Source organism: Molossus molossus, unplaced genomic scaffold (genome assembly GCF_014108415.1).
Source record: "Molossus molossus isolate mMolMol1 unplaced genomic scaffold, mMolMol1.p scaffold_m16_p_17, whole genome shotgun sequence".
Taxonomy (NCBI): Eukaryota; Metazoa; Chordata; class Mammalia; order Chiroptera; family Molossidae; genus Molossus; species Molossus molossus.
The window spans coordinates 43,394,568-43,420,853 of NW_023425352.1; the positions used below are offsets into that span (position 1 = coordinate 43,394,568).

A 26,286-nucleotide genomic window follows, 5' to 3' on the forward strand; every position below is an offset into this window, starting at 1 on the left:
GCAGTATAGTGTTGAATGAAGTCATCCCAAAACAGTTTATATTATGGGATTACATTTATATAGAGTCCCAAAATAAGCAAAACTAAACTCTGCTGTTAGAACTGGGGATGATGGTTACTCCTGTGGGTGGTAGTAAGTAGGAAAGCGTACAGAAGTGTTTCTGTGGTGCTGGTAATGTCTGCTTCTTGTTCTGAGTTCTGATTGCATAGATGTGTTCAGGCTGGGAAAATTTAGTGAGTTTTATACCTGTGAAATGTGTGCTTCTCTCTATGTACATTGTACTTCAATTAAAAAATAAACAGTAAAACAAAAATAGTTTTTGTTGTTACCCACTAATCCTGGTACTGGGGATAATCTCAGGAATGAATCTCACAATATTCCTGCCCACATGGAAGCTATTTTTGGTGGGAAGTAGAGGAGACAGATATGTGCAATGAAGGAAATTTAATGTTATTGTGAAACTGTAGAAGGACAGTGCTTCTGCATTTATTAAGCAACTACTTTGTAATTGCCATTGTTGTCTTCTAGTGTATAGTTAAACATTTGATAGTGCATCATCTTTCATTCTGTCTCTCAGACCTTTGTAATATTATTACTTTCTTTTTTATCTGTAATGCTTTCTTTTTTCTTGGCTGCTGCTGATTTCCAAGTGGTTTTAGACTCATTTTTCATCAGTATGTCAGTGGACATCTGCCAATTACCACAAAGTGTTCATTTCTGATAAAGGAATAGAAACAGAGCAAGCTAGAAAAACCTGCTTTGGCAGCCAGTGGTATATGGGACCTATTAGAGCCATTTAAGTGACCTCAGCAGTGATCTGTTTACAAAGGAAAGACCGTTTGCTTTCTAAGATCTATTGCCCATTTAGTGACCTCACTGACAAATGTAACATTGTTCAATATTATTTTCTCATGTTTCTGAAGTTGTACTTTAATTGCCTTTCAGACAAAAGGGACTCTTTAATTATTATGCTTAATTGTGCAGAGAGAACAGTTAAAAAACAGGGATATACATTGATGTTCCAATGTGCTTTTATGGAATAAATGAAGTCCAAGAAGCAAAAGAAATATGCTGAGAAAAACGGGTGAAGAACTCTGGGAATGTACAGAGACTTTTATTGGGACCACGTATAAGGGCCCCAAGAGAAGCAAAGAAAGATGCTAATTAAGGGGCAGAATACAGTATGTTTTCCTTGATCACTTCTGATTGTTCATGTCAAAATGTCCCTGTGGACTGAGGGAATACACAAAGCCTCTAGCTTGAGTCTTTAATAAGGTTTATGGTATTATTTAATTTTAAGTTTTATGAATAGTCTATTACTTAACAATGGTTCCTTTTATGGGATTTGTAATAGTTGTGATCCCATCCCCTTGTGTTCTGGTAGTTTTTCTTTTCTTTCCCCTCTGTCAGCAGTGGGTGTGTGGCCCCTGTTGGCCATTTTGCACAGTGTGGCTCTGGCCACAGGTTACAGTTGACTGGAGGCGGGAAGAGCACGTTTCAATCCGAGCACCTTGTGGTCATTGATTGATCAAGACGTGGGCATCTGACCCAAGCTTGGGCAACTCCTTCCTTAGGAATTTTGAGCTGAGTCTTAGAGGACAGGTTGGTTCCTCTTTGGATGGTATATATGTACATGTGAAGGCTGACTGTAGACATCTTTTTCTGTCACGTGCCATACTTTGTAACAGTAACGATTGCTACATGTGCACAGTGGGGAGAAGGATAGGGAGGTAGATGTTCTTGAGGTCATTCTACTTCCTAGTTTCTGCCCATTCATGAGGCCAATGGGGCATTTCTTTACTTAGATTCCATGAGAACATTAATTGGCCTTAGATGGCAGAGTGGGTTTCTCTACTTGCAAACAACAGTCTGTGTACTACAGTGGCCTTACTTTGCACGGACTCTCTTCTGCAGACAGTAACATATGGGTCACCACTGTTAAACCCAGTTGGTCAGCTCAACTCCCTTTTGGAATGAAGTGGTTTAAATAAATCTAAAAAATAAAGTAGTAAATAAATATTTTAGAATTCCTAAGAAGGGTGTATATGTCATTTTACATTTGGAATTACGTTTCACTGAAGGATGAAGATTAATTGTAGAAATCATTCCATGTTAACGCTAAAAGGGATCTTCACTCCAGATCTTTTGTGGCTTAGAAAAGTGGGGCCCAGGGATGCCAACAGGCCTATTCAGATTTTATGGTTCATCAGTCCTAATAGGGCTTTTCCCCTGGGACCGTAAAGAGCTTATACATAGGCCCCTACAGAATCTGAACCTGAAAGCGGAGAGCTAAATTCCAGAGAGAGTGGAAGCCAGAGGTGATGGGGCTCGGGGGAGCATTTCTGTGGAATGCATGGAGAGAGGAGTTGTGAATTCAGTATCGGGTCCCCAGGCACCAAATTCCATTGCAGGCCCTCTTATTGCCTGACCCATCATGCTACTGTGTTTTAGAAAATGCTTCAGCAATCTGCATTTTTGCAATTGCTACCTACTTCTCTCTGTCTTCTAAACTCAAAACTCTTTACTTCCTCCCATAGTTCCTCATCTCTCTATCTCCTCAGAGGACCCCTTTGGTCAGGACTGAATGAGAAAGTCTCTTCTTCATCAGCTGTCAGAGGAAGGTGTGAGTTGTTGAGATTGCAGACAGGGTGTGGATCAGGATGCACTTTGGAAGAATATGTTCTCGAAAGGGAAATAAATCGAGAAATTCTGCATAATGAACTCATCTAGTCAGAGGTCATGGAGAATTAACCAGAAATTTGTACATTTTTGGGGGGTTGGCAGAGGATACGTCTCTGATTTTCAATTTTACTTCTTAGATGGTAAAGTTACTTGACCTCTCTATACCTCACTCAGTTCATCTTTTTAAAGAGGGAACAGGCTCAAATATGCAGTTGTATGGCTGACATGAGAAGACACACATGCAGAATTTAGCACAGTAAGCACTCACTATATGTTAGCTATTAAAACCAGGAAGGAATAATTTTTATGAAGGCAAAATAATGACTCTCACAGAGGTATAAAACAAACATGTGTCAGAGATTTTATTTAACTTATTATTAAATGAATACAACCATTTCAAAGGGGAAATCGAAAGATCCAACTATTTATAGACCAGGAGTATTGAAATTAACTGCTCTAAACAGTGCATAATTTTCTATTGGAGGCACCCAGTAATCTTTTTTGCTTGTTCAAAATTCCCTGACATTGCTATAATTATTATTAATTCGTCTTAGCTGAGTTCCTTCATTCATGCCCACTTATCAGGAAGGGTTCTACTTTTGACATACCATAAATCTCATGTGCCCAAAACCCACATTTACAATATAAATATTCCTTCTCATTCCAGGTAGATTTTGCAATAGAGTTCTTCTATTACAACCCCTTATTATCAAGCCTTCAATTCTTGGCCATAACTTACCAGCTTGGATTAAAGTCAAAGGATGAAAAATATGTTGAGGCTTAAACAAGAAAGAAAAACGGAAGTGGTCTTGCTGGCAATTTACCCATTTAGAAAATGTCTGGGGCTAAGAAAACTAAATTCACTGTTGGCAATGCATGCTCAAGCAAGAAAGTCTATTTGGTGTGGGAAATAGAACTCAACCTTTCATTTTCAGCAATTTAATCAAATCTCTCCTGCTCTCTCAAATATTTATTTAGTCTCCTATAATTTATGGTAACCATGGCACTTAGTATTACCCAGGTGTTAAATCTAATACAAAAAAGGTAAAAAGAATAGTAGAGTAGTATCAAGTGATGCCCAAGGGAACTTATTAAATGTATTTCATTTAAATAATCCAATTCAACGAATTGAGGCAGAACTCTTTAAAAAAAAAAGAACTTGGCTCAAACTGAAACCCAGATCATTAATTTTAATAATTTCTATTGCATACATCTTGGGTAGACAGCTGTATAGTCATTGTGCTGGTTGTTACTTACTCTTATTCTGTGATATATACAAACCAGGTTGCTATTAGGATCTTCATTTGAAAGACACTCAGAGGGGCCAGTGACTTGCACAAGGGCACAGGCAAGGCCACACATACATTGTTCTACTTCAGCTCATTTTTATCTCTTTTCTGGGAAACCTGAGATGTTTCTTGATTAAAAACAGATCATTTCAGGAGGTTAGCCACCTTGGGGTACCCCTGTCATACAATCTTCTTACCCTCAGAAACCACTGTGTTTCGTGCCTTCTTCTCCCACAGTCAGCACCAGTTTCACGCACCTGCGTGGGCTCAACTTGTGAGTTTATTTGATTGCTACCTCACCACAGGTAAGAACCATTTTAGAAAAGAGGGATTAGTCCAGGGGCCCACAGTGCAGGTGAGCCTCCTGATTAATTGTGGGCTCATGCTGATGGCTGACCGAAGAAGTTGAAGAAGTCAGAAGACTGGATTCTGGGTCTGACTTTGCTGGTGTCAAATGTCATGACCTTGGGCTAACAATTTAAGAACTTTGTCCCAAACACTTTAACCACAGTGTGAGCTAATTTAGTAGGAGAAAAATGAATATAATGGACTCTCCAATATTGATACATTAATATTACACTGTGAAGAGAGCATGGGCTTTGGGGGTTCAGATTTTGGCTCTGTCTTTAAGTAGCTGCTGTTTAGTAAATTAAAAAATTACTTAATGTGTCTGAGCCTCAGTTTCCACATCTGTAAAGTGATAAAGACGGTATGTTATAGGGTGCTCTAAAGATAATCTGTAATATGTTTAACATGCCTGGAACAAAACGTGTGTACACTAAATGATAGCTATTATTTTACATATCACTTCAGGCTCAGTCCCCTGTGAATTAAGTATTCTCACTTTTCTTATATTTTTTATGTCTAAATCTTGAAGGAAAGAAAATATGAAAGTTCAAATATGGCATGCTTCTTTTATTTTGTAAACTATACAACTGAAGTTATTTATTCATTGGGATGACATTTATCCAAATGTTGGCTAAATCTAGATATTGGTGACCCATGGCAATTTTCTGTTCAGGCTAAGGTTTTTTATATTATATCACCTATCCAAGTGAAGTCTTTTCTCTCAGCTGGAGATTGCTCTGGGAACAGCCAAATTATTTTGTTGATATCTTCAGCCAAATGTGGACCATTTATTCAAATCCAATAGTGCAGAAAATATTTTTACAAAGACAGATAAGAAGCAGCACCGTGCACTGGAAAGAGACTAGATGGAGAATAAAAAAAACAAAAACAAAAACGCACACCCAGTTTCCAGTTCACCTAACACCAATTGTGAGCATGACCTGGAATCATCAATGAATTTCTTTGGGGCGGTTTCATTGGTGATTTGTTGAACCACAAATATATTCCGATGCTGGGTGCATAAAGGCATTGATGAGTCTATGCTAATTAGAAATCAGTTGCTAAAACATGAGGAAATTAATTCAGATATCTGTGTTTTGGATACTACTGTTTCCTTTCATTAACATGGAAATCAAGGATATTTACAAAGCACTAGCATAGTGCTAGAATTAGTATACTAGCACCAGTATGCTAGCTTTCATACACTTCACAATACTTTTCAAATACATCACTTAATTTGGACCACACAGTGACGTGTGAGATAGATGTTACCATTCTCTCCTTTTGACGGGCTAGGAGTGTGTGTGTGTGACACAGAAGGAGGTGGGGCTGGGGAGAGAGAGAGAAAGAGCATGATCTCACAACCACTGAAGAAATCAGCAACAGTCTCGGTCTTATTCTAGTGTGTTCATACTCGTGAAGCTTTGCTGCTCCAGTCATCCTACATCTGCTTCTATTTAGCCCAAGCCCATTAATACAACAGTAACATTGGGAACTCTGCCTGGTTAAAACCTATAAATATGCCTCATGATAGCTGAAATAATTAATAATCAATAATCCAAAGAATTACTGAGTTTTAACACACAGAAACAGAACTTGCACCCTGGCAGGCTTTCCACTGATCCCCAGAATGGCTTTTTTTTTCTGAACAGGGTACAAACATGATAATTTAATTACTTTCCCAAGCTTTGGGACAACTTAAGGAAAAATAGTCAAGTCAATGTTTTCAGTTTTGAAAAACATTAAAAGAGTTTTAATTGGATTACAAAGCAATATATAGTTACTGTAGAAAATGAGAAAACAGAAAACAAGTCCAATTTCACCAATTTCAATGACAGTTATGTTTGGCCACCTGGGATCATGACAGATTATTCACTTTCTTGGCACTTTTTTTCCCTTTTAACCAAATTTGGCTTCAGAAGCTTTCCCAACACAGTGCCTGTGGGATCCATAATGCTTGATCAGAGCTGGCCCATGGGTTGATATCTGTTTTTCATCTCTTGTGCCTTTCCAATGCCTTTTCTCTAAGCTCACCTGTTATCATATATCAAGTTTATACATATATCTTAATAGAATTTACCGATTTGACGGGCTTCAAAGCATTCAACTGCTTTATGAATGTGGTGCCATCTGTCCTTTCTTCTATAAAAGGTGCAACTCTTACATGCCAATCAAAGAACTTCCTCTGCGGTTTCGGGGAATGGGGGATGAGGAAGGAAAGTTAAAAGGTATTATGCAGACGATCATGGAAATCAGTTCTGAAAATGAGCTTTAATTTGAACAGTTTAAGTGAAAAAATTTCAAAAGGAGACTTTTGTAGTAAAAATACTTAATGCCCAACATTTCGTGTTAAGCCTGCGCGCGTTCCAAATAAGGTGTCCCTGTCCTTCTAAATTACTGAGTGTAAAAGCTGTAATGTTATATGTTCCCGAGGGGCAGAGAGTAATTCAGACATGAAGTAATTTTAATAGAAATCATTCCTCTTTTCTTGGCAAGAGAAGAATTTCAGTAGGAATTTTTCAAAATTACAAAATATCCTTCCCTGGGGGATCCGTGCCGCCACTTAGCAGATTTCTCATTTCATTTAACACAAATATTTTGATCCTCAAGGGGAAATATGCTCAGTTACAGTTTCTGCATTACTGTCTCCCAAAGATAAACGAGGTGCTTTTTCTCCAAAATGGACACAGGAGAGGAAAGGTGGGAGGAAAATGATGTAAATCCCAGGAAGAAATTTCTAAAAACAAATCATTTACCAAAGTCCTTAAAAATGGAAACAACCTCTAATTTCAATTTCATTTTCTTCTCAGAATGTTTTTCAAACAGGATATGTGTGTGTGTGTGTGTGTGTATTTTTTTTTTTTTTTTTCTTTTCTGGAGAAAGCTAGCCTGAAGGTCTCCCTGAAGGAAAAAGAAATTTTGATCTTGGAAGGCAACTGGGTTAATCCTCTCTTACCAGTTCAGATGGATGCAGTGACCTGCTAGATGGGTGGGTGAAGAGAGGTTCTGAGCTGCACCTGGACTTAGCAGGAGAGGGCACTCTGATTGAGCAGCAAGTGTGATGGAGGGTTGTACGCGGATGCTTTCCATTTGCTGGTCTTGAGTAGATGATGCCAGCACACCTGGGAGGAAGGTGCAGCTTGTCATCAGTGCCTGCTCCCAAGTGTCCTCGGTCCTCCAGATCTTCTGAAACTGGGCACTTAAACCTGCCCTTTCCAACCAACATTAAAAATTCCATCTTGTCCCATTGATAATTCCATTGAGGTTCCACTCTTTGCTAAATAACAAGCAAAATAATCTCCCACATTGGGTAATGAGTGTAAATGGGATGCACTGTTTTGCCAGTGGTCCGGTTGAAAGAGTTGAGCTCCCAGGAAGTAACTTAATGGTGATAATGTCGGGCACCATGAGTTGTTAGGGAAAATGCTTGAAAGTGTCTAGGTATTACCATCTTCATCAAAGTGGGCATCTACCTATTCTGTCTCTGAAAGAATGATATCTCCCCCATTGTTGACTTCAGCAGCATATTTTGGTGATGAGACCATTCCTTTCTTAGATGGTAAATGATTATAAGGCTTTCAGTGAAGGAGGCACTAAATGAGCTTTTAAATACACCTTGATGTCCTCAAATAAATTGTTTTACAGCCCTTACATGATCCCTCAAGACTTCATTTTTAAATGTCACATCTCAAGAAGTGTACTTGTGTTTAGATTAAAAACTTAGATCCTAAGAACCTGAAACCATGACCCATGTATATGTTTTCATAATTTTAGTGCAGGGTTCTCACAGTTTCTGGGTACATAGTTAGTGACCAATAAATGTTTTTGCCCCAGCGGTCTGGGAAGGTTAGCAACACCAAGAGAAATTGCTTAACAGATTAATCGGAGCGTTGCTTCGGTCATACAACATGTCTATCATGGACACATGGTTGTTACAAAAATGCAAGGTCAGAAACAGTCCTTACAGACAAGTGATCGGATGTCACAGTGACCTTTATTGGAAGTTTCATTGCCTGAGGGATTGACATGAGTGTCCAAGGTAATTGCCAGATGTTTGGGCATTAGGCTGTGAGCCCTTTTGGAGTCAAGGGTAAGCAGCTCTCTAAAGCCACAAGCAGCTGTTAAAAAAATACAATTAGTTTTTAAATGGAGTTTTTATGACCACTTAAGCTCCAAGAATTGTTTAAAGTGATATAAAAAATTTTTTTTAAACCATAGTATCAGTTTTTAAAATTCTTCAAGTAGGCCTCTTTGTAAGGAAATAGACTTTATTAGGCCAATATCCTTCTCTCTCTTTATCTTTTGTTTTTATTATGTTAGGCCTAGTAAAAGTCACTCCTATGCCAAGTACATCAATTAATTCCTGTACTAATGAAGCCAGGAAGGGTGTTAAATTTTCTGAGGCCAATTTTTGTGTGATTAAGAGCTCACCTTACTCCAATTGTTTTTTTAATTTTTTTTTCTTTATTGATTTTAAAGAGAGAAGAAGAGAGAGGGAGAGAGACAGAAACATTAGTGAGAGAAAACATTGATTGGCTGCTTCCTGCATGCCCCCCACTGGGGATTGGGCCCACGACCTGGGCATGTGCCCTGACTGGGAATTGAGCCGGCGACCTCTTGGTGCATGGATTGTTGTTCAATCACTGAGCCACACTGTCAGGTTGTTTTTTGTTTTCTTTTGCAAATGTGTGCCATGAACATGTGTACCCTGAGATGTGGGACAAGAGAATATAAATAGATTCTTGTAAACCCATCTTTAATACTAAAGAATTAATATTAGAAATATTAGTTATTCATATTAAGATTTATAACAGGAAGTAATATATTTTGAGTGCCTTCTATGGAGCAAACTCTGTACTAAGCATTTCACATACAATCCTCACAACAAATTTATAAGATAACATGAGCAATCCCCTTTTTATAGAAAACAAAACAAAACAAAACAAAACAAAACAAAACAAAACAAAACAAAACAAAAGGCTCGTGGAGGTTAGCAGACTTCCCCAGGATCCCATTGCCATTAAGTGATGGACACTGGATGGGAAACCAGGTTCGTCTAACTTCAAGCCCACTCTCATCCTTCAGGCCAGGCTGCTCCAATAATAGTATTTGTATAGTAATTTATAACTGATCACAGACCTTTTCATTTATTTTTGGTCTCTGAGTGTTGATCAGAGATCCCTTCTTAGGAATGGGATCTTTGTCATTGCCTTATGGATAGGGAATGAAGGTGAAACAGTTATGAAGCTTATTCAGATTTATGTAGCTGGACCGTGTTATTTCTGTCCTATCAAGGACACCAAAGGTTTCAGAGCTAGTGGTATCCATAGCGTGCCGCCACTGTCTTTTTCCTTTGAGGTGCAACTTGTACCAAGAATCAAAAGACTTTCAAGCTCTGAAAGAGTTTATCCAACACACTGCATGAAGCATCTCCTCCAATCTCTACCTTCCAGAAGTTCACACAAGTGCAATGTCTAAGCACACTTATACAGCAAGATCTTGGAAACTAGTAGACAATTCATATCTTAAGCCAGTGATAATTAACGAGTAAACATATGCATAATTACACAAAATTATTAAGCACACAATGGACTCAAACTATCATTTGTATCCAGTACCTTAGCTGAAAAGTTTGATCCAATTTATTGTCAGTTCTAAGATAAGAAAACTGTTATTTATACTTAGCATGAGATAAAGATCTGGAAGATGATAGTATAGTTAGAAGAAAGCTGAATGTCAGTAGAGTTAGAAGAAAGCTGGAAGATATTGAGTGGGCCTAAGGAAAATTATTAGTCCATATGTCTATGAACTTTTGCTAAAGTCAGTAATTCTAGGCCAGAAGCCCTGTGTTATTTTTAATATCTTTTTACCCCATTCACTTCCACTGCCTAACACTGTCCAGAAACTGCCTTCCTAACCAAGCCATTCATTGATGAGCTTGAAAGCATTTATGTACCTCCTATTATTGAAACTAGAATAAAAGGTATATGTACATTTTTCTGAAGAGCGGTCCCTAGATTTTGTTTGAACCTTGGAATGCGTGACTCTGCAAAACCGCTAATCTGAAGTGATTCTCCATCCTGGCCACATGTTAAAATCATTTGTGCAGCTCTTTAAAATTATGGATGGCTTCTCACTGGCGCTGTTGAATCTGAATGTCCCAGAAAGGGGAGATGGGAGTGGAGATTACCAAAACACTCTAAAATTTATTATAGTACACCAACAAGTGTTGAACACCATTGATCTAGAACACAATATTGTCATGTTATTTGAATAAGGAGGGGAAAGAGAAGGGAGACCATGTGTACATTTTGGGGGGATCGTGTACATGGAGAAAGAAGAAACAAATTGAAGAAATTATTTGCTTACTCTCAAATTGATTGGTTTTAGTCTCTTGCTTTCAATTAATGGCTTTTGATCTTATTCTGCCAATGTTTTTCTTATAAGCTGCCTCAGATCTTTTCTAAAAGAGGCATTACAGTGTTGTGTTTTCTATTATTTATTGTTTCTAAGGCGATAAGCAAGAGGAATAGATTTTGACTAGTTACGCCCAAAGTGGGGGATTGGAATGATTATGACTGCTCACAGAACTGAGAACAAAGATGAAGATCCAACTTCTGGGAATCCCAGTATATGGGCAGTTTCATGGAACCTCTCAGCTCAGTTCCCAAGACCTCCAGCCCTTTGGTTCTCTAATCAAGGTTCAATATACCAGGGAAGGTTCGTTTGCCAGTGACGGTGAACAGGTGGGCAAAACTACTGGGAGCCCTCCTATATCTATTGGGAATCATTTCAAGAAAAGGAGGTGTTTCAGAAGAGTAGGAGTCATGTCAATTAATAGCTACTCTACTAATAAATATATTTGGTTTCGTCTAGTCCAAGACCAAGTTTCGAGAAATTAAAGTGCAGGGCAGATGGAAAAGCCACAGGTTCAGAAGAGGAAGTCCACTAGAGGATTATATTTATGAGCTGGGTTAATTGTGGCTCAAATGGGAACATAATTATCAAGGGACTGTGGTTTTATGGTATTTACCCTCATACAGCTGGTAAAGGATCCACTGTAAGAACTATGTCCCTGGCTGAAGCAGGGCTTAGCTGGTGGCTGGCAGACCACCCAATGGAGAGGGCCAGGACCTAATGCAGAGTTTTCAGCTTCTGCACCATTGACATTTAGGTCTGTAAATTCTTTGCTGTGTGTGTGTCCTGTGCATTTTAGGATGTATTTTAGCATTGTTGGCTTCTGCCCAACAGATGCCCGTCATGACCAACAGAAATGTCTCCAGGTATTGCCAAATGTTCCCTGCAGAACAGAATTGCCCCTGGTTGAGAATTACTGACCTGGAAGGTGGCTGATCAGTGACTGCTTCACTTCACAAGTGATTACTGAGCTCCTGCTCTAAGCCTTGTGGTGGTCACTGGGGTTATAAAGATGATAACCCTTTCTTCAACCGGGTCACACAGTAATGGGGAAAAGTGGACACAAACAGCATGGTTTGTATCTCTGTTGTATTACCAGCACCCAGGCTATTCCCTAGAACAGGTGACCTGCTCAGGTATGTATTGATGAAATTAATGAGAATGCATCTTTTATTAACTGTTTGACCTAAGACAAGTTCGGTAGTCTCAAAGAATCTGTGTCCTCATTTATAAAATAGGTATAATATTAGTTACTCACAGGACTGGGGTGAGATTTAAATAAAATAACACCTGCTTAGAACATGATAGGCAGTCAATAAAGAATTATTATAAAATGAACGTGTAAATTGTCAATTGGGATCTTTTCTGTATTCTCTAGAATTGCTGACAGTCACGCACAGTTGAATAGTAAGGCATGGAGTACCATACATTCTAAATTTAGGGAAAGCCGACAGCCACCTCTGAATAGCTGTTACACAGAGAGGCCATCCCAGTAGTCCCTCACCACTTGATTGTGTTAAAAAAAAAAAGCTAAAGATGGAGAGAGGAGCTTGTCCTTTGGAGAATGTTGAACTCTCTCCTCTCTGGGGTGGAAATTACCAAGTGCTAACCCCCTGCGGTCAAACATGTCTAAGAAATTCATCAGATTAAGCAGGGGATGGGTGATGCTACCCCGTTGGAAGGTTGCTGTGAGTGATGTTGCAGGCATGTGGAGAAAAGTGTAGAAGTCAGAATGGACCTGAGAGATGGAGAGCCCAGGAGAAGAGGGTGTCTGCAATACTTGGTATGAGAGCTAGATGACCTGGATGCTGATAGCATAGTAAGGTTTAAATCAGCTCACCGGGGACCCCCAGAGGGCTGTAGAGAGGAGTAGGTGGATAAAGAATAGACTTGCACAGGGGCTGGGAGCTAAACCATATTTAGGGGACATGGAGTAGAGGAGGAGGCCAAGTTGTGCCAGCATCTTCCCCAGGGAGGGACTTTTAGGGGTTCCCTGAAGAAATAACAAATATACCCACAAAAAGAGCCAGCATGTGGAAACTGGGTGCACCAAAATACCTAAATGTTTCTCAATAGAACAAGTAACAGAAAGTAGGCGGAGAACTCAGTATCATGCCCATATCATGGTCTGGTTATGTGACTAAGAGTTTATGGCCACAATAAAATTAAATAAATTCTGACCTAATGAATGTAGGGGAGCTCCTAGTCTAAGGATCCTTAAATGCACTTTAAATAGGATCAGTATCGGTTTCCAGCCTAGAGCAAGGCTGAGCCAGAAGTGGGCGGGGACTAGAGGACTGCCAGGCAGAGGGGTGTACATTTCCGTACCCCTGGCCCAGTCACACAGATGTTCTGTGCTTGCATTGCATGATTGCTGGTCTTGCACAGAAACCCTGGACTTCTACAAGAAAAAGGGTCTCACCTCGCATTCTATCAATAGCACCAGAGGGAGTCTTCATTTCCAAAGGTAATTGCTGCAAACGTGTTACACAATATCATTCATTACTTGCTAGGATTGAGTGTTGAAAGTACATTTCACAAGATAATGAAGTTGTTTCCCAGGACTAAAATAACGGGTTATCTGACTCTTAGGTTCATCCCACATTAGATGTATTACACACACAACTGTCAAAATAAATAACTTACTTGGGATGTGTCAGAGCTCACAACAAGCTGATGAGAAATGTGTAGGGTTGTAGAAAGCAAATCAGAGAGGCTGAGTGAGTGAGGGGAAAATAATGGTCCGTGTCAGCAAAGGGACAGCCCAGCACGAGAGAGGAAAGCCTGGTGAGATTTAAAATGCCCACATTCCCATTCCTGCAGGTTTTAGTGAACAAATAGGGCCACATGTGGTCACACCAAAAATATCAGTTTGAAATGAATCTCCAGCTGCAGCAGTGTCTCGTGAAGCTGGCTCTGTCATTTACAAAGGTGACAGCCAAAGCTATAACATGAAAATGGGGGTTTTCAATCAAGGAGCTTGAGAAAAGTGGGGGGAATCATAGACTAGTCGGCAAATACATTTTTATTAGGCAACAGGTGTTATTTAAAAAAAATAAAATATTGAAGAGCCTGCTCCAAACAGGGAGAATTGCAGGCATAGATTTGTAACCTTACTTGTTGAATGGAAAGTTATTTTCAAGGAAGAGTTAGGGAATATTTAGAGTAGCTTCTAAGTGGACATTATGAGCTTAGGAGGGTATGAGAAAACATGATGATAACGATGACGATGACGATGATGATGATGATGATGATGATAAAGAAAAAAGAGGAAGAAGAGGAGGAGGAGGTAGAGAAGGGGGAAGAGAAGTAGAAAAGGAGGAAGAGAAGAAAAGGAGAAAGAGGAAAAGGATGAGAAATAAATCTTGTTCAGACCAGCTAAATAAAAAAAGTAAACATGACCCATACAAAGTATACCCCAACATGTAAGCTCAATTAGAAAAGGTGATAAGGCTGGGGAAGGTGAACATAAGTAAATACTCAGGGCTTGGCAATGTTCTTCTAGTGGCAGCAGTCATTTGTCCAGGGTCCTTACTGTTGGATGAAGCCATGTAACAAACTGCTCGTGGCACTGGCCGTTTGCAGCTCTCACTAGTCTGTCCCTAAAGAGCGGCGATTTCATGGAGCATCATTCAAGGCGATGGCCATGTGGAGGGCCCAGTCTGTCTGTCTTTGGGCTGACAGGTCTGAATTCATTGAGCATGCCCAGTGGGCCCAGGCATTTGAGGCCCTGGGTACCCCTCCTGATGCAGCATTTCTCGTTCTCAGCAAGACCAAAGCCAGTTTAGGCAATTTTGTGACTCAGCCACCAGATTCTTCACTTTGCCAAAGACAGAGGAAGAGAATTACTGGAAGAGAGATCTGGAGTGAAAGATAAGAGCCCATGTTAGAGTTTTGTTTTGTTTTGTTTTCTACCTCCATTACTACAGCTTTTCTGAGCATTGCTATTACAATCAAATAAATTGGTTATACAGAATTGTGGGAGTGAGGCAAGAACCATGGACTTTGGGGGCAGATGACCATGAATTCTAACTGTGCCTCATAGGGCAAATTGCTTAATCTCTCAGCCTGTGTCCTATTGAAGAACACTATATATTTTGAAAAGTTACAAAGATCAAATCAATGAGACTCACCTTTAGGGCTTATGTTAAAGTATCTCAGTTAAACCTCACCTCAACCCTGTTAAAGTATCTCAGTTAAACCTCACCTCAACCCTAGGAGATGTGAACCATAATTCATACCCCCCATTTTACATAGGGAAAGCTGAAGAGAAGAGAAGTAACCTGTGTGCAGTTGCACCCTGTGGTGCAACTTGGATTTGAACTAGGTCCGTGTGACTTCAGAACCTGAGCTCTGAACCTTCGCATAAAAATGCCCAGTTTGGCTCCTGCCACCTACTGAGCACTTAATAAATGACAGCCCCTATGCTGATGACAACTACCTTACATCCATGTTGGAACAAGAGGGGATATAAATAAAACAAGAGAACTACTATGGTTGTTGCTGTCTTTTGAGTCGTAAGAAGTATAAAATGCTCTGCCAGCTCCCAGAGACATTTTGCTCAGAGAATTGTGAAGACTTTGACTTTATAGGGAAATGAGTTAAGTGAACAAAATCCAATGGTAGAAAAAATCTCATCAAAAAAGGCTTAGATAAATCTGTTGCTTTGACTACCACTAAAACATGAAGTTTCTTTTGGAGGCTTTTATTTCTGCTGTGGTGTTAGAACATCTATAAGTTTAGGCTTCACTGGGAAAATGAGGGGATTGATTAGATTTTCCCAAGGCCTCCCTTCAACAAACTCAACAATATTCAGTATGACAGTTCAAATAATATCAACTTTAATCCTAAATTAAAAACTTATATTTATTGGAAAAATTAAGATGTACGGATTTAAGAAAGAACTTTGAATTGCCTGCTGCACTTTAATTTTGGGGAGTACACGAATTGCTTATTTTATTTTCCTCTGCAGTTGTACTTTTTGGCATAGGAAGTCATAAACTGGTTTAAAGGAAACAATTGATCAGAAAAAGCTTCCATTAGAAAACAGTATACTTAATTTCTTAATTAGGTGAATAAGAATGACTGAGGTCTGGCCAGAAGAGTTTTCTTTTCTTTTCAAATAATGTTAGGAAAATAGGCCAGGTGATTAGTAATCTATTTTTAGGACTTGACAGGTCAGTTTTATTTCTAGGAAGAAAAAGGGCTTCGTCTATTTGTAGAACTTGATAATAGCCCACAGCCATTTGTCACTGCAGGTTAAAAACCTCTTGCTAACTTCCTCCTTTAAACAGCCTAGACTAATCCCTCAGGAAATCCAATCTTTTTACCTCTTCACCAGATGGCACCAAACATCTTTCGGGGAGAGAAGAGAGGTGAATGGGAAGGCTTACTTCTGGTGTTTCATCTATAAAATAAATCCATTTAAAATGTGAAATGCCGAGGGAATGAAATATATAGAGAATTGGAGCCAGTTTCCATGTTAAGCAATCCACAGCATTCCTTTGCCCTTGCTCTGGATCAACTTCATGTTCTCTAAAAGATAATCCTAGGAAAATAGATTTTTGAGTCAATGTTTTATTATAAAATATACATATCCTAAAATGTATCCTTTTAACCATTTTAAGTGTACAATTCAGTGGTCTACGCAATTCACTGTGGCATGTACATCTACAATGGTGTACACGTATTGTCACTATGTATTTCCAGGACATTTTCATCATTTCCAGCAGAAACTGTGTACCCATTTAGAGTCTTCAAACAAGAAAAACTTACTTTATTTAAAAATAATTATAGATTTACGGAAAGTTGCAAAGATAATACAGAGAGGTTGCATGTACATCTCACCCAGTTTCCTCCAATGGTTACAACTTATGTAACTACAGTACAATATCAAAATCAGGAAATTGACACTGAGTTTGATACAATGTGTGTGCAGGGGAACCTGGGTTCTCAAACTTAATTTATTCCAGAAGGCTGTCCTAGAAATGATTTGTTTGAAAACTAAACCATTTTTTTCCATTAGAAATAATGTAAATTGAATTAATTCATTTCAGACCCCCAAATGATTCCCTGTTTTAACCTTTCTTCTATACAGTACATGTCTAATGTACTGTTTAATCTACACACAAACACTTCTTTTCTTAAATCTGTCGAGCCAGCCCCACTAGCCTTAAAGGAATCACTTCAGCGCTCCTTCTAAGGGTGTCTTCAGGAGGTCAGTAGGTGGCATCTTCGCTTTTTCGCATAGCACTGCCTCAGAAATGCTGTCACCAGCTAACTGCTTTTCCTTTAACTAAAGCAACAACAGGTTTTCTACCTCTTCAATTGCCTGAGATCATTGTTTCTTTCCCACCCCTAGCAACATTAGCACCCTTGATGGCCTCTTTATGTTTTAAAATTGTGTCAGCAACAAAAGCAAAACAAACAAACAAAAACAAAAATCCACAAAAGTATTTACAGCACCATTTCCTGAGATGTTAACAAAGGAGATTTAGAGGTCAACTGACTGGCATTCTCTTTTGTTTGTGGCCTGAGAGACACTTTTTTGTCATGCTGATGTATCAGCAGGCAAGGGTTCTCAGCTTGAGAACTGAAATTTTTGTTCAACAACTTAGACATTATTTCCGTGAACAACTTGGTTGAAAACCAAATTGTTCAGAGATGGGAGACATTCGAGAACCGAGGTTTCACTGTATACAGTTCTTCCCCCTAACTTTACTGAGATAGGATTGGCATATAATGTGTAAATTTAAGGTATACAAGATGATAATTTGATATATGTATATATGAAATGATTACAATAAGATGTTATCTCACTTAGTCACTGTGTGTGTGTGTGTTGAGAACATTTAATATTTCTTAGCAACTTTTAAGTATACAACAGAGTATTGTTAACAATAACCACTCTTAGATCTCCATTACTTATTTCTCTCATAGCTAGAAGTCAGTACCCTTTGACCAACATCATCCTACTTCCCCCACCCCCCAGCCCCTGGCAACCACCAATCTACTCTGTTTCCAGGAGTTCAGCTCTTCTAGATTCCACATATAAGTGACATAATCAGGTATTTGTCTTATTTCACTTAACATGATGCCCTCAGGGTTCCCCCACATTGTTGCAATATTTTTAATTTTTTGCAGTGTACAGATGTTCCCTTATCTATACACCCTTGTCAGCACCTGCTATTTCTTATCTTTTTTATGGTGTGGATAGTTCTGTGCCATTTTATCATATGTATAAATTTGTGTAACCACCGCTGCTATCATATGCAGATCATTTGAGTATGTGTACAAACCTCATCTTCCTTAAAGTCCTTTACCCTCCTCTGTTTATAATAATTGTCTTACATATTTATTCTACACAGGTTGAGAATCACATCATGCATTAAACTTTCGGCCTCAACCATCAAACATAATTGAGAAAACCCAAAAGAAGAATGTGTTGTATTTACCTATATTTTGTTCTTTCTATTGTTATTGCTTCCTTCTTGATGTTCCAAGATTTTTTCTTAATCATTTCCTTTCTGTTTCAAGAACTTCCTTTGTGGGAGATCTACTGGTGACAAATGTTATTATTTCCCCTTGATTCCTGAAAGATAATTTTGCTGAATATAGAATTTAGGGTTGCCAGTCTTTTCTTTTAGCACATGAAACATGTATTGTTTCCTTCTGGCCTCCATGGTTTCTGATGAGAAATCGAAGGTATTTGCATTGTTTTAACCCTATAGATAAGTTGTCTTTTCCCTCTTTCTGATTTTAAGACTTTTGTTCCCTTGTTTTTCTGAACTTGGCATGGATTTCTTTGAGTTTATATTTGTTGAGGGTCACTCAGCTTCTTGAGTCTGTAGGTTTATGTATTTTGCCAAATTTAGGAATACCTTTCTTTAGCTCTATCCTTTTTCTCCTGTCCTGGGATTCCAATGATGTGACTGTTGGAGCTTCTGTTATACTTCCACGGGTCCTTCAGGGTTGGTTCATTTTTCTTCAGTCTGATCTCTCTATTGTTCAGTCTGGGTCATTTCTATTGTTTTATCTTCACTGTCATTGATATTTTTCTTCTGTCTTCTCCATTCTACTCTTGAGTCCGTCCATTGAGTTTTCTATTTTGGCTATTGTATAGTTCTAAAGCGTTCATTTTTTTTTTTTTCCTATTTCTTTGTGAGACATCCTAACTTTTCTTTTGTTTCAAGCATGATTGTAATTGCTTATAGAAATATTTTTTACGATGATTAAAAATGTTGTTGGATTATTTTTACATGTGTCATTTTGGTGTTAGCATCTGTTGATTGCCTTTTCTTGTGCAAGTTCAGATTTTCCTCGTTCTTGGTATGATGAGTGATTTTTAATTTTATCCTGGACATCTTGAGCATTATAAGAAATATGGATGTTATTTTATTTTATTTTTTTAGACAGAGTGGAAGGGAGGGAGGGGAAGAGTGAAAGAGACAGAAACATCGATATGAGAGACACATCGACTGGTTGCCTCCACACGACCCTGACCAGGGCCTGGGGATTGAACCTACAACCCAGGTACATGCCATTGACCTGGAATTGAACCTGCACCTCTTTGATTCACAGGCCAATGCTCTAACTGCTGAGTAAAACTAGCCAGGGCAATCTGGTTGTTATTTACATCTTCTCTTTTAACCAACCTCCCTTGACACCATGCTGCCAGGTGAAGGGGGGTGTCTTGCCTGTTACCACCAGGTGGAGGTGGACATTAGGTGTACCACTTGGCCTCTACTGACACCACAGTGTCGTTCCTTGGGTCTCAAGGATCCTAGCTGGTCCCCCTTTTTCTCTCTACCTTTCAACATCTAGTTATGTTTGTTTTTTATTTAATGTACAAGATTTTTAGCTGTGCATAATGGGAGGAATAAGGAGAATTGCATGACACTCTCTTGGTCCTGAACTGGAAGTTTTAGAGTCGTTTTATTTTATTTTGTTATGTAGTTGGTGAAACACATGATCCAAGTAAATCTACGGCAATGATGATGCTTTAGGCTAAAATTTAGAGTGTTTGCAGTCATAACCAGTGTATTCACTTCTTTCTGAATCGTGGATTTTGGGGGAAAACCAGCACTCATTGCTCAATGACTGTTGCTACTACATAAAGTAATGGAAAGGTTTTTGTTTTTATTAAAAAGTTTAAGGAAGGAAGTTAATTTTTTTTTTTTACTTAAAAATACCACCTGATTTTTTTTCTTAGAATATATTTAAGGAGTCTGTTTAAACACACCTGAAGATGGAAATTATATCCTCATTTTAAGCTTTCTGTTCTTGACAGAGTCATACTCTACAGTGACACAGTATCATTGAATTTTATTATTTATTTTTACTAATTAATTTCTTTTTGTTACAGATGTTTTTCCTTTTCCCCTCATTGACACCTTCTTCCCAACCCCCCCACCCCAGCATTGTTGTCTGTGTCCATTGGTGATGCATATATGCATATAAGTTCTTTGGTTTATCTCTTCCCTCCTCCGTGACCCTCTCCTCTAAGGTTTGTCAGTCTGAATCCTACTTCTGTGTCTCTGGGTCTATTTTGTTCAGCAGCTTATTTTGTTCATTATATTCCACAAATGTGAGATCATGTGATATTTGTCTTTCTCTGATTGGCTTGTTTCACTTAGCAGAGTACTCTCTGGGTCCCTCTGTGTCGTCTCAAAGGATAAGAGATCTTTCTTTCTTACAGCTGCATAGTATTCCATTGTGTATATGTACCACAGCTTTTTTATCCACTCATCTATTTATGGACACTTGGGCTGTTTACAGATCTTAGCAATTATAAATAGTGCTGCTATGAACATAGGAATACATAATATTCTTTCTGATTGGTGTTTCAGGCTTCTTAGGATATGTACCTAGATGTGGGATCACTGGGTCAAATGGCAGTTTAATTTTTAATTTTTTGAGGAAACATCATAGTGTTTTCCATAGTTGCTGCACCAGTCTGCATTCCCACCAGCAGTGTACTAGAGTCTCCTTTTCTCCATAGCCTCACCAGCCCTTGTTGTTTGATGATTTGTTGATGGCGGCCATTCTGACAGGTGTGAGGTGATACCTCATAGTTGTTTTAATTTACATCTCTCTGATGATTTGTGATGAGCATTTTTTCATATACCTCTTGGCTATTTGTATGTCCTGTTTGGAGAGGCATCTATTTAGGTCCTCTGCCCATTTTTAATTGGATTTTTGTCTTCCTTTTGTTGAGTTGTATGAGTACTCTATATATTTTGAAAATTAACCCCTTATTTGATGTGTCATTGGCAATTATGCTGTCCCATACAGTGGGTTCCCTTTCCATTTTGATGGTTGTTTTTTTTGCTTTGCAGCTTTTTAGTTTGATGTAGTTCCATGTGTTCATTTTCTTCTTGTTTCTCTTGCCTTAGACATTGTATCAATGAAAATTCTGCTATGTGTGATGTCTGAAATTTTGTTGCCTACACTTTCTTCTAGGATGTTTATGGATTCATAAGTCACATTTAAGTCTTTTATCCATTTTGAGTTTATTCTTGTATATGGTGTAAGTTGATGGTCTGGCTTCATTTTTATTTTTTATTTTTTGCATGTAGCTGTCCAGTTTTTCCAATAACATTTATTAAAGAGGCTGTTTTTACTCCATTTTATGCTCTTGCCACCTTTGTCAAATATTAATTGAGCATAATGTCTTGGGTCAATTTCTGGGTTCTCTGCTCTGTTTCATTGATCAATATGCCTGTTCTTGTCCCAGTACCAGGCTGTTTTGATTAGAAAGGCTTTGTAGTATAATCTGATATTTGGTATTGTGAGTATCATTGAATATTAAATAAAAGTGCTATGGAAAAGGATGGGAAGTATAGCTTGATGTATATTTTATTTTTCCTCTTGACTAGAATAAAGATTCTAAGTTATAGGCTTTAACTATCATGTCACAAAGAAAGCAGTCAGAAAGTTGACTATACCTGCTAATTAGAGACCAGGTTCAACAGGAAAACCCAATTGTTACCAACATTCCAGAGAAAGCACAGCCTTTACCTTATAATGAATCAATCTATCCACACTGTAGCCTAGAGTTAGCAAATATATTTAAGAGCCTTTTAATTTTTACATTGCTTTGGTTCCCAGCCTCAATGATGCTGTGAAGGGGTCAGCAAATTGTTTTCATACAAGGCCAGATAATAAATATTTTAGTGTTTATGGGCCATACACTCTGATCTGTTGTAAATACTCAACACCTACATTGTAGCATGAGAAAAGCCATAGGTGACACATAAACAAACGAATGTGGCTATGTTTTAATAAAGCTTTATTTACAAAACCAAGCAGCAGGCCAGATTTGGCCAATGGGTTATGCTTTGCTGACTCTTGGTGTATACCCATGTGGCAGGATACTTTAGATTCTTAGCTCTTTATTTCTCATGTGTAGACAAGTTCTTTCATGCCTCCTTGACTTGGGGATTTTGAAACAACAGAAATCAGAAGTGGCTTGAAATCAACTCTTCTATTTATTTTGAAATCCAAGACAGAGATTATAAATCAGCGTCTACAAGACTGACTACGGCCAATGACTACTTTTGCTTGGCCCAAATAATGTTTGCACGGCATTTGAATTAGTATTTAGCATTTAACAATCAGGATGTTTCACATAAAAATTGAGATCTCTGACTGTTCTAGAAACACTGTCATGGCAGGCAAGGTAGTGCCTGTGTCTCTCATGACAGCAACTGACTAAAGCAGGACAGTTGCTGCTCCTTTGGAACAGGTCTCCCCAGTCCCCACAACTCCCTGTTGTCTCTGAAATAAATTTCAGGGTTAGTTACTATCTATTATTTTTCCCTGGCTTTTTTTTTTCTCTTTATGGTAAAGGATCATTTATTTATTCTAGTGTCTATACCATTGTTCATATTTAAATCCTTGGGCTCCTTTTCCTTACCTGCCATCCTTGGCCTGATGCCATTGTAGAACTAATGCTAGGTATTCCAGATGAGAATAGGGGAAGAATAACACTTCAGAAGGAAAAGAGAAAGATGCCATTTCTCTAAACTGGCAAGTGTTAAGACAACAGTGAGACCTCAGGAAAACAGGACTGCATTGTGTTCTGTGGGTCTGGTGGTTTTAAAACATATTGTAAATTTTTTCACGCTCTTCACTTGAGACCAGGCTGGCCTGTGTGACTTACTCAAGGGAGAGAATGTGATGGAGGTAATGCTGGGTGACTTCTGAGGCAAAAAACCATACCATTTCTGCTGCTTTCTCTTGTGATACCCACTTTGGGAACCTTCACAACCGTGTGAGAAGCCTGGGTACTGGGAAGTGGCCATGTGGAAAGATCATGTAGAGAGACCACAGTGATAAGGAGGGGTGCCCAAGCAACTCCAGCTGTTCTGACTCCCAGCTTTTTTGAACATCCTTCGTCCAGTAACCGTGTAAGCAAGAAGCCTACAAGATGACGCCAGCCCCAATCACCATCTGATTGCAACTTCATGAAAGACTAAGCAAGAACCACCTAGCTGAGCCCAGTCAGCTCCCAGAGCAAGGTAAATGATTGCTACTGCTTTAAGCTACTCTTCTGGGCAGTTTTTAAAAATATAATAACCGGTAACCAGAATAGTGGAAGCGCTGGAAAGAAATGGAAAAGCCCCTAAAGGATGGCTGCACAGTGCAAGGTGGCTTTCTTGCCTTGGCAGAGAATCCTGTAAACAGAAAGCAGCTGATCTTGAAAAAACGCCGGTGGGTTTGGCTAGAGGACACAAATCGTGTCCAGTGGAGGCAGAGACAGAAGACTAGAGGGTCCCCTCTTCCTAGCACTACCAAGTTCTGAGCAACTTTTGGAAGGAGAGAAGGAAAAGAGGAGGAGGAGAGAATTCTAATTTTGGGGCCTGAAATTCTGGCCAGTTCAGGGGATGAAGTCAATGTTTATATTATTTAAAAACAATTTAAAAGCATTGCTTCTTTAACATTCTAATTTGGGGACTCTGATTCAAATTAGTATGGAAAAGGAAGCCCTCGATTTGCCCAATATTGGAAACAGCACCCTTTTTCGCCCTCAGCCAATCACAAGTTTGCTAATACAATGGACTATTTAGCAAAAAATGTTGTGAAATTAGACAACATAGGATATCTGTCAGCTCTAAAAATTCAGTGAATAAAATATAAGTGAAGAAAAAAATTTTGGTGGGAAAGGTCTTGGAGACGGAAGAGTAAGATGATGCAATTACTGATTATTGATTTCTGTCCTCCCACCATTCTGATCATATCTCTCAATGGCATTTAACCTGAACTTGGATATGGGACAGATACTATAGTAATCTACCTTGTGGACAATGTTGATTTCCTTTGAAAAACTGGCATGACTGTTGTTACTAACATGTTTATAGACTATTTTGACTGGCCTGATTGTTTTGGTAAAGGTTATTTAGAAGCCATATTTCACGGATTTATGTTGTCCAGGTTTCATGAATAAGGACATATAAATAGGGAAGAAAGGCCAGTTTTTATTTTATTTTATTTAAATTTTTAAAAAAATGAGAAAAAGAAAATATAGATGGTTGGCCAATATTAATATTTGTATATATTTTCTTTATTAAGTGAATTGAAAAGTTAATTTGAAAATAATCATTGGCTTGCTAATGGATGTTTTCAAGGATTATGATTGGATAGTCAGATCTATGTGTTTATTGTATATGTGTGTGTATATGTTTATATCTGTATATTTATATACTGTTAACCCTTGAACAACATAGTTTTGAAGTGTGAAGGTCCAATTATAACCCAGATTTTTCTTCAATAAATCCTGTAAGTGTATTTTTCTTATGATTTTCCTAATAACATTTTTCCTCTAGTTTACTTTGTTGTAATGGTACAGTATATAATACTTATGACACATGAAATATAAGTTAATTTACTTTATGTTATTATTATATCTTCCAGACATCAGTAGGTTATTAGTAGTTAAGTTTTGGGGGAGTCAAAACTTATATGTAGATTTTCTACTGCATGAGGGGTTGGTGCCCCTAACCACTGCATTGTTCAAGGATCAAATATACATGTGTGTGTGTGTGTATGCAAGCGTGTGTGTGTGTGTGTGTGTGAGAGAGAGAGAGAGAGAGAGAGAGAGAGAGAGAGAGAGAGAGAACACTTCACCCTTTGTTTTCAAGTACATTGCTGTGGATGAAGAGTTTGGAAAGTTCTCAGTAAGTTCTCCGAACTTCTCCTTTTTGTTTTGTGTAGTTGCATTTTAAATTAATATATATAAAAATAACAAAGAGTTATTTTTCTAAAGCTCCTCTATCTTGTTCAGGCTTCTAAATACAATTTCTTTACATCATCACAATTTGGATATGGAAATGGATTTGAGACTGTTCTGGAGAAGAAAGGTGGCAAGTTCAGAGCCTTCCGGAAGGGAGCGGGTTTTCCAAAGCCATCAAGAAAGGGACCTGTAGGGAGACTTAAAAGTGAGAGATGAGGGCTTTGATGAGGCCCCAGAAAGCTTTCCTGGAAATGAAGATCAGTGAAATGAGCCATTTATAAGCAAATAACGAGAGAACTGAAGGAAAAAGAGGGTCCTGTTTTTTGTTTAGGCAGGTAATGTGGGCAGTGCTAAGTGTGGCAACAGCAGAGCTGAGAAGGTAGTAAGACTCTTGACTGTCATTTCTAAACCTTCCGACTGGAGAGCAAGAAGGAGCCTGGGAAAGATGCTTGAGTTCCCTCAAACGAATCTGAAGTCTTCCCCCAAAGAGATTGTTGGATTCTCTTTGGTCCCCACCCCCATCCCCCACAGCCCCGTAATTCTTAGAACCTCAGCTTTATCAGCTTTGGGGGAAAACAAGGGTTGTAGGATTTGTTCAAAATAAATTATCCTCAAATTAATGGTCCCCTTATATTAAGCAGTCAACGATGTGTCTACAGAGACGGCCATATGTGAAAGTGCAGTAAAAAACGTGTAGCCAAAACCAAGACATGCTGTTCTGTGGAAAACAATACTTTCAGCAGATTTGGCTTCACAGTCCCTATTAAGATGATGAAGTGGCTTAAGCAGAGGGATACAATCAAGTCTAGAAGGAGCAAAAAGGAAATTGGAAGCAAGATGTCTTAGTAGTCTCTTAAAAAGGCATCATCATTTCATGTGGGGTAATGAGACCTGGGCCCTCTGCAACTGAGTTACCCAAGACTCCCCTTGAATGCTTCTAATTACAGGGGTAGCCAAATTCTATTTGGGGTCAGAAGAGAGATGAAGACATTCTGACCCCCTCACCTGACGATGGCAAGAAAAGACCACTCTTGGTTCTCATAATTTTATCCTTGTCACAGAATATAGAGAAAATTACCTCAGAATCATGCCCTGGGCCACCTAAGGGCCATAAATTCAGACTAGGAGATGATTCCAGAAGGCAATGAATTCTTTCTCTATTAATTCGTATCCCTTAAGACAACCCACAGTGGAATGGTGGTTAGCAGCAAGATGAGAAGTTCCAGAAAGTAGCATGGATAGAGAAATAAAGGGTTTCTTCTCTCTTTGGTTTAAGTCAACTGTAAACAGCTGAAGAAGAAATTGTCAGGAAAAAAG

The 26,286-nt window shown here is 38.7% G+C and overlaps 1 long non-coding RNA gene across 3 annotated transcripts in view; it reads left to right on the top strand.

The window, feature by feature from the left end:
* LOC118632773 overlaps positions 1 to 26,286 on the top strand; it is a 160,380-nt gene that overhangs the window by 24,921 nt on the left and 109,173 nt on the right. For 2 of the 3 annotated variants that reach the window (XR_004960052.1, XR_004960053.1), the window contains exon 5: positions 23,140 to 23,257. The exons of the other annotated variant lie outside the window; for it this stretch is intronic. This is a non-coding gene — a long non-coding RNA (uncharacterized LOC118632773). The remainder of the gene's footprint in view (positions 1 to 23,139; positions 23,258 to 26,286) is intronic. 3 annotated transcript variants of the gene reach the window in all.